Consider the following 10,000-nt stretch of genomic DNA (forward strand, 5'->3'; position numbering starts at 1 on the left):
AGCTGAAATATATTAAGGAAACCCCTTGAATGCGGAGACTAATACACATGACCCACATGCATAGGCTACACGAGCTACTGCAGAGACAAAACATGAAGAAGCGTTACATGAAACCAAGAACGTTGAAGATGCATATCCATAAGTTCTCTATCCCCACCCTCCAAAGAATATTATTAAATAGCCGAGAAGGGTCAAGGAGGATGAAAAGATTGAGGAGAGAGCCCTGATCAGACCTCCGCAGGACAAGTGTGAAGAGAACTGAGACCTTGGGGAGGCCACTCAAATTCCAGTGGAGAGCAATGGCTGTTGCTAGCGAGAAATCAATAGTAAGCGGTTGTTGCGATAATGCAAATTCATTTGCGAATGATATCAGAAGAGGTGGAGAGTACTGGAAAACTGGGGAGACTTGTTGTCACCCAGCTTCCAGGGAACACCACAGGTTCTTTTCAAGGAGAAATCCTGAATGACCTGTATGAAAGCTCTTTGTGGGCCACTAATAATAATAATAATAATAATAATAATAATAATAATAATAATAAAAGAACTTCCACAATTTGAAATGGTCTGGATGTGAGCTGTTTCGGTCTTTTATGAAAATTTTTATATAACATCACTATGCATTTTTCTTCTTAAGCACTTTCCGTTTCTTTTTTCATGAATGGATGGGGGAAATATCTAGTGTACAATCATTGGTTGTTTCCCCATGAACGTAATAGAACTGTAAAATGCCCCGAAGTTTTTGTTTAGGAAAAAATGATTGGTAATAATTGCGTGGTATCTATGCACAATAAGGATCGTGATACGATCGGAATTTTAAGGACAGTTTACGTAATGTGGCGAAAGGCGTAGCCAATAGAATCGCAACAACCAACATAATTATTAAAACGAACTTTTTAATATACTCAATGATGGATATGCGAGCAACTTTATGACGTTTAACTAATTTGCATATTACTTTGAAAAATGATCATTCATTAATTATTCGCTTTTATGGTTTGGTTTCTTGTTATAGCACAGTGACATGTTTATATATATCCAATGTCTTATATATGGGGCTGCCCCCACATATGGTCTTTGCTTGCAGTATCTGTCGGAACAGATGGTATTTATTTGCTCCCCCACTGAGCAAATTAGGCACAAGGCCGATTTTTAATGTGAGGAGTGAAGGGAGGGGGAAGGGAAAAAGGGGACCAGCTCCCGAGAGGTGGGAAATGGGAGCTGGTTAAAGGTCAGGCATGTGGGGTTGCCCCCACATCTGGTCCTTGCTAGTCACAGCTAGTCATAGCTTGCAGCATCTGCCGGAACAGATACTACACTTTGATCTTGGCCAAAAGGCCAAGAAAAGGGTATTTATTGGCTCCCCCACCGAGCAAATAAGGCACAAGGCCGATTTTTAATGTGAGGAGGTAAGGGGAAATGGGGACTAGCTCCCCGGGGAGTAGGGGAGCTGGATAGTGACAATTGGTATGAAGGGTTGCCCCTACATTGACCAAGGTCTTATATATGGGGTCGCCCTCACATATGGTCTTTGCTTGCAGTATCTGCCGGAACTTTGATCTTGGCCAAAAGGCCAAGAAAAGCTTAAAAAAACTAAGAACAGCATCTATTAACAACAGACCTTTGATCTTAACCAAAAAGGCCAAACACAAAAGTGACAAAAGGACAGACCGACCGATAGACCGACCGACGGAATGACTTGCTTGCACGCGACTAAAAATATCGCAAAAGAATGCCAGTGAATAACATAGTAACGCCATGATGCTGAGAAAATAAGAAAAGGGATGTTTCACTCGTAGACTTTATCGACAAAAAGGAACACGGTAAAAATATTTTTTAAAATAAATTTTTGTTATGGATGTCGATAAATACAATTATATAAAATTATTAATTTAAAAGAATATGGAGTGTGTACACCCGAACAGAAAACTGACAGAACTCCTCTTCACTAACGTCGCAATTTGCGCCCCAAGTGCTTGTAAGGAAAACTGACAGGACTTATATCTTCCACTTTCGATGTTTTGTCTCGTTTGTCAAGCGCTCAAATCTTTGCCCTCTCCAATTCGATATTATTAAAGCAGCTATTCCCCTCATATGCAAATTAATACCACATATGAAAAAATCCATCTATAAACCAATGATATTTTCCTTCTTTTTCTTTACTCGATTCCAGCACCTGACAAGCTAAATAGATGCTTCTACCGCAGAGTATCATCGTTGTGACCATACGAAACTTGACCTCTCACATTGTAAAAAAAAAAAAAAAAAAAGAAACACTAAAAAATCATAAAAATTAAAATACTGTTAGCTTCACAAGAACTGAAGACCCATTTATTGCAATGAAAAGAAAATTCATAATTATTGTTGAGGTGACCCACCCATGCAATAAAAATGAACTACGACTCTCTGGGTGATCTATATACTTTCGTTATATACAGAAGTCGAGGTTCCGACCTCAATAATCAATCCGACAGAAACTGAGCCTTTTTTACTGTCGAACTGATGCAAAATGTTTTGTGTAGCCATAAGACTTCCACCGGCTTTTTGGAGGAACGAGTATATAGCTTGTTGTCTGAGGCGTTCTTACCGAGGAAAATCGACGGGGCTACTCAGGCATATTTTTGCGAGGCCGACGTGCTCCTTCTTCTGGAGCACTGGCTCATTTTCCCACCTTCCAACCTCGTGTCCCACCCTCTCGCGCTGGGAGAAATGTAAATATCGGTCAGTGTACTTTCGTAGCCCGCCATCTTGGCGGTACTTACTACGACGGTTGCTCTTTGTATATGTTGCTTCTTTGTTTAAATATATTTTACTTTTCTAACTCATCTCCGTGTCCCTGTTTTCCTTAGTGACCCTTTAAGAGCCACAATAACTTGGCAACGAGGGATTCGAACTTTCAAAGGGAATATCCACAACAACTGTGCGACACAGCAGTTATTTAAATAGATGAAAATGGTAAATTTTAGTTAGACTATTAGAATTTGATTTGATAATAAATAAATTGACAGGACAAAATTGTTCACAAAATACTAATTACTTATTTTTAATAATGTTAATGTGTGTACTGTGTCATTGGGATAATAGCGCAGTAATCGTTAGTAGTGGAAATTTTGTGTAATTAGATCATCTAAGAGGACGGTGTAATATATTTAAAATGATCTTATTCGGAACAGGCCTTATGGAATGGTTTGATTTATGGAAACTGTCAATACATACGTTTTGTTTTATATAATATCAACCCTTTTCGGATTATTTAATGCTAAATCCAATAATTTTGTAAAAAAAATATTTTTTAAGTTCTTTATATCTTCAAATATTTATTTATGATATTGATTTCGTTGTTTTTACGGCATATCAACCCTTTTCGGGTTATTAAATGCCGAATTCAACAATTTTAGAAGAAAAAAAAACATGGTTTTATGCTTTAAGTTCTTGATCTCTTCAAATATTTATTCATTGAGTTTGGTTTTGTTGTTTTGTAGAGTAAAATTGCTTTTATTTTTTAAATTTGCAGAACATGATTGAGTTTTGCAATAGGAAAAGACAAAAAAAAATTCCATTTATGTTTAGTGCATTTTAGGTCAGGAAACCAATATCTTCAGACCGCTTAATCTGGTAGAAGTAAAGTAATGCGTTTTGTAATTGCGATGAAGACGGCATCTACCTGTACAGAAAATTTATGAAATGAACTTGAATCCAAATTCCTTTTCTTTTCTGAACGGCTAAGAATGTGCTGAAAAACAAAACCAACATTTGAATAAAAAAATGCTCAACCTATTAAAATAAAAATAAACAAGTATCTTTTGAAATTCTAAAAATAATAGAGAAAATTGTGAACCGCTATGAAACATTTGAAATTTTCAGCAAAATATTATCATGTTTGGGCATCATCATCATCATCATCATCATCATCATCATCATGACGGGCTCCATTTTTTTTTAAATTTAATTTTCACTCCAAACACGGCACAGTGCCACTTTGAAGTAGGGGAGTTACTATCTGGGACATAAGTTGCAGGGATATTATGAAGGGAGTTGAGCAGCAAATTGTCTGTTTACATTACACTTGAACTTCTGCATGTCAGTACGGTTGGGAAAACAGGACCCCGGAAGGAAGTTCCAAAGTCTAGCAGTTCTTGGGGAGAAACTACTGAAGTAGAAGGCTTTCTTAAACCTAGAGATCTCTACTGTGTAGGGGTAGGAATTTAGCTACTTGTCAGGTTTGTCGGGGGTATTTAAGTCGAGGGGGTACAAGTGCTTGTAGTTCGTCAGAGCATTCAACATTAAAGTACTTGTAGAACAGGCAGAGAGATGCAACATCTATTATACAATTGAACCAAACAATTGTTTAAAAAGTTATAACCATCTATTAGCCCTCGGCATTAACCGGGTTGAACCAGCTTCCCTCGAAGGAGGAAGTATCTAGGGAATATGAAATACACAAACGGTCCTAAGTCCGATGTATTTTCCGGTCAGGGTAAATGGTAACGTCAGTTTTTAGCAGTTTTTGCAGGGAGGTTACAATATCCCTTGTATATACAGCGCCTGGTATACTCAAATATACTGAGATTTGCAGTAGTTCATTTGTTGCAAAGCTCACACCGAATGCATGTAAGCAAATAATGAAGATCACGTTAAATGACCTGGATTCTGCTGGAGTAAATCCTGCTGTTATTTCGAATGAAAGAAAGCTGAACATGTGAAAATAGTATTGAAAAATTAACGGATACGAGTTTAAGAATCGATGAATGCGACGTTAATTAAGCACAATTAAATACTTAAGACACTTAATTCATGAAAAGCGTCAACCCAGCCGGATGAAAAGTGATAAAAATTGTGACCCGATGATCATTTTTCTCTGATCGTGCTACGACAAAACAACACATGACGAGTACTTCATACAATTCAGTTGAGCTGTGTGTGTTTGTGTGTGTGTGTGTGTGTGTGTGTGTGTGTGTGTGTGTATTTGTGTGTGATACCGTCACATAGCACAAAAAGGAATCATAGTCATCGGTAGCAGTCTAGTCGTATCTATCTCTAGCGATTTTCTTCTGGGTCCGATCTACCCTCGCTCGGATTTGACGCCAATCTTTCCGATATTTCTCGGTGGGCCCCGAGCCGCTAACTGTCCCAAACTGGAAACTGTCCTCAAATATCGCAAGTACCAGATTGTCTACAAACCGCACCTGTCATAAAGTGCCGCAAAATTCACTGGCACTCATAAAACTGTCCACTTATATTTATAAAAGTGCACTTTTATAAATTTTACAAAGTAAGGTATAAAAATTTAATATCTTACTTTGTAAAATATATAAAAGTGCATTTTGAAGATAAATAAATTTCAAATTGAATCTTGTACTTTTATTTTTAAAGCCTATAGTAAAAACATTGTGATTAACAAATTTCATGCCCTGGATTAAATGCTTCTCTGACATGTATCTTATCTTTTTAAGATTATATTATATTTAATTTATTAATTTGGATTTAAAGAAAATGAATGTGGTTTTGCATGTATTTTTGCAACTCCCTCTTTGTATTATTACAGGTCTGAATATTCTCACTGTTTCAGTTTGTATTTCTCCTCACACCACAACTCTTTTTTGCAACCCCCTCTTTGTCATACATGTCTGAATAATGAGAAAATCTGAATTTTTTTAAACAAAAACTTAAAAATAACTTTTTTAGATTAAATTTTTTAAGACTTCTTTCAGAATAGAAAATCTTTACAATTTAATAAGGAACATATTTCATATAGGTTTCATTAAAAATATTCAGTAGATAACGAGGAAAATAGAGATGAAAATTTCAAAAGCACTGTATAACTGGTTACGCTCAATAGTAGCCATCGCCAGCGAAAGTCTTTGTTATTGTTATTCTATTATTATTATTATTATTTAAAACATTTTGTGCCTTGCTTTTTCGTGCGAGGACTAATATATATATATATATATATATATATATATATATATATATATATATATATATATTTTAGTTGGATTCTATTATTCGCCACACACACACACACACACACACATATATATATATATATATATATATATATATATATATATATATATATATATATATATATGAATTCTATGTCCAATCTTATATCCAAGTCACCTGCCGCACCTTAATTATCAATCCTATTTCGGCTGCTTTTGTGTGTTGCTGATCAACTTATTTCCTCGCTTTTGTTATGATTTTTCCTCTTTATCTCTTTCTAACACTTGGAGAGGACGTTTTATAGGACCACAAAATTACGCTTCCAGCAACAAGTGTGTCGACATTTCATACGTTTTGGGGACTTGCAAATTATTACAGCAATTTTATCCATAGAATGCATACATTAAGAGCTTAACTAAATGAATTAAGAAAGACTCGAAATGTACGACGCTAGAAAAGTTTCCAAAAATTATTAAAAGAAAGGAGCTTTATCTTAGTAGCATTAAATGTTACTAATTATTTTTGTTCTCATTAAACTACAGATTGAAGGTACTTTTCTAATATTTATTATTTAATACACTTTTGGCATGAAATTTTCACATGGTTTGGTCTTGATAGAATTTTGTCTAATACTGTGACTAAATTTACAGCTGGAGCATTTTTAAATTTCTATCAATCGCTCTTATTACCCAAAATCCAATGGTCAGGCAGAACATTCCATAGAAATGATTAAGCGAGCACTAAGAAAACCAAACGAAGGTGAAACTGAAGATGAATTTTTGCTTTTATTCACAGTGTATCAGATAACAGAAACACGAGAACAATTTCAGTCTTTATGTTTGCATAAAAATCAGATCGGTATTTCATAAATTAATACTTGATAATGTCAACGAAATTTAGAAAGAACACAATGCCGATACAAGCCCAGAAAGATCTATCTGAATAAGAATTACTGTCTTGATGGAAGTGTTGCATAGTTCTTATTAAGATGACGACTTACATATTTCGTTGTTATGTTCGTCTTAGTAAGAGACTTAGAGGTTCATGTTGTGTGTATATATATCGCGTATATATCAAGAGAGAGAGAGAGAGAGAGAGAGAGAGAGAGAGAGAGAGAGAGAGAGTTCTGTATATATAATATACAGTGTACATTTTAATACAGGAGAGCCGACGACATGTAATACACAATGAGAAGAGAATTTAGATATATTGATAGATAGGCCGAGATATAGTTTGTTTGACATTTATACTTTTGACGGTGCTGACAATGGGAGTGTTTCTATAAACATTGACACATATTTCTTTTACCTATTTATGAGATGAAGAATTTCACAAAGTTCTTATAATATAAATTGACAATACCTTTTCTGTTGAATATATAACACGAAGACGCAGATACAAAAAGATGGTGATGTTGTTTATTCCATTATGACCGGTCAATGGCTTTGCATCAAGGAATTCAAGTTTTTACATGATTCTTTCTTCTTCTAACCTCCGCTCCCAAGGTTCAGCTCTGTCTGTGACCCTTCTCTTCTCCCCTGACTGACTGAGTCAGACCGACTGAGTTTTTTGACTGACTGACCAAAGCTCTTTATATTGAGACCCATGACGTCATTGCATGACCAACACGTGCATATTAGACACATGGCATGACATGCCTCTGTGTTTAAGCATGCATTGTTACTCACATGTTTCTCTAACCTACTTTACAAATATGTTTAATATTTTCTATTGTTCTGATCTAGATTCCTTATTTTAATTTAATTTCATTACATTTCTTTCTTTATAAACAGATATCTTTTCAATAGCATTCTTATTTCAATAACATTATGTATTCTGTATTTATTTTAACTTATGATCGGAATTCTCAATTCCAAATCTAGCTTCGCAAGTTCAAATCCTCGACTATCCCAAATAATTAATGATTATAATCAGACTAGACTTAAAAATAAACGAGCAAATGTTATTGCTCGTTGACTTGAATGCAATGAATGTTTTATGCTAAATTGATGGTTGAATATGATTAAATTTATGCCCATTTTTGCATTAAATACTAATCCCTATTAATTTCTAACTATGCATCTAACGGATATTTAGTTCGCTGTACCTTATCATAACAAAGGTTCATACAAGATTTCAACCAGATCGGCTCAATAGTTATCAAGAAAAAGTGAAAGCAAATATCGTATTGTAGTGACTAATCCCTACCAATCCCCAACTGTACATAGAACGAATACCATATTACTTAGTTCGCTGCACATTAACATAACATACGTCCATAAAAAATTCCAAGCAGATCGAACCAGTAGTTTCCTAGACAAGGTAGAATCAATAGAAAGATAGACTAAAAGAAATATAATAATAGATGGAAAAGGGACAAGAAAGTGTGAGTCCTCGAGGTAAATATGTCATGGAGATATAAAATCCATTATTGCCAAAAATGACTAGTTCCAAAAGACTGTTACTAGAAATGTTAGGTGTATTCAGACATTGAATTCTGAGTGTATTAACAACTATGAACTACAATACAGAAATACCACTAACACATAATACAGCATTATAATTATAATTAAGTAACATTTTGGATGGTGTTTTAATCGCACATTGGCACCAGCATCAATTGGTGCCGAAAAAATGGTCTCCAAGAGTCCAGGAGGATGGAAATATCGAGAAGGGAGAATAATATCGGAAAGGGCACGGAGATCAATGCTATATTAATGAGTATTATCATTCATATATATATATATATATATATATATATATATATATATATATATATATATATATGCGTGTGTGTGTGTGTTAGGTAAAGGCGTGTTTATATATATATATATATGAGGTAAAGGTGTGTTTATATGTATATACATCTATATATATACATGCATATATATATATATATATATATATATATATATATATATATATATATATATATATATATATATATATAAAAATTTTTTTTTAAAGCCAAAGACAATGCGGGGAAAGACCAGAATTATGAAAGTAAAGAAAGAAAAACAAACAAATGTAGACGGGTGTGCTTGAGTAGAGGAGTGTCTAGCCTTTATTCGTCTATCTTTCCTCACCTCAATGTATAATTATTTATAACTAAGTTGCTGGTATGTCCGGTGTATGTAAAGTGCGTGGGTGGTATGGAACTTTGATTAATTTCGAGAGAAAGGGACCTCTCTTTTTCAAAAGACAAAAGTGGATTTTTCTTTCTTTACTTTCATAATTCCGGTCTTTCCCCGCATTGTTTTTGGCTTAAAAAAATTCTATATATTTCTTTACCAACAATGCTTCAAGCAAACTACTACCTACTCTTATATATATATATATATATATATATATATATATATATATATATATATATATATATATATATATATATATATATATATATAATTATGACCGGTAAAAATTGTCACCACCTACACTAATTGTTGCGTAAGCATAAACACTGTAGGTATAAATAATAAGTCTAATTATATATATATATGTATTGTTGAATAGCACAGTGTTCTTGCTTAATGAACTTTTTGTTGTAATTTTTCAATTTTTCGAATTGTCGTTCTTATTTCTCGGTTGAATCTGTGCAAGAAAGTTCCATAAGTTGTCTTTCCCTTTTGTTGTTTTTTGTAAGTACTTTCGACTGAGTTTCAACAGTCGTCTTCAGGCAGTTTTAATTATTGTTTTTTTTTTTAAATCTGGATGTGTTTATATGCTTCAGTTAAAATTATATTAAAATTTCCTGAACTAGTGAAGTGTCTCGTTTGTAAAAAAAATATATACGTTTTTTAATGTGCTAAAAACGTGACTAAAATAAACGTACAATGATTTTAAAGGTGTGATTTACAAGTGTATAGAATTTACAGTTTATATATATATATATGTATATATATGTATATATATATATATATATATAAACTGTAAATTCTGAGTAAGTACTTTCGACTGAGTTTCAGCAGTCGTCTTCGGGCAGTTTTGATTATTGGTTGCATATATATATATATATATATATATATATATATATATATATATATATATAGCAGTCGTC

The 10,000-nt window shown here is 33.7% G+C and overlaps 1 protein-coding gene and 1 pseudogene across 1 annotated transcript in view; one reads left to right on the forward strand and one right to left on the reverse strand.

The window, feature by feature from the left end:
• LOC145248145 (metabotropic glycine receptor-like) overlaps positions 1-10,000 on the forward strand; it is a 472,150-nt gene that overhangs the window by 11,619 nt on the left and 450,531 nt on the right. The gene's annotated exons all lie outside the window — the stretch shown is intronic.
• On the reverse strand, positions 1,183-1,348 carry LOC145248461 (U2 spliceosomal RNA; annotated as a pseudogene).

This window comes from Euprymna scolopes, chromosome 26 (assembly GCF_053919585.1).
Source record: "Euprymna scolopes isolate OS-2025 chromosome 26, ASM5391958v1, whole genome shotgun sequence".
NCBI classification, from domain to species: domain Eukaryota; kingdom Metazoa; phylum Mollusca; class Cephalopoda; order Sepiida; family Sepiolidae; genus Euprymna; species Euprymna scolopes.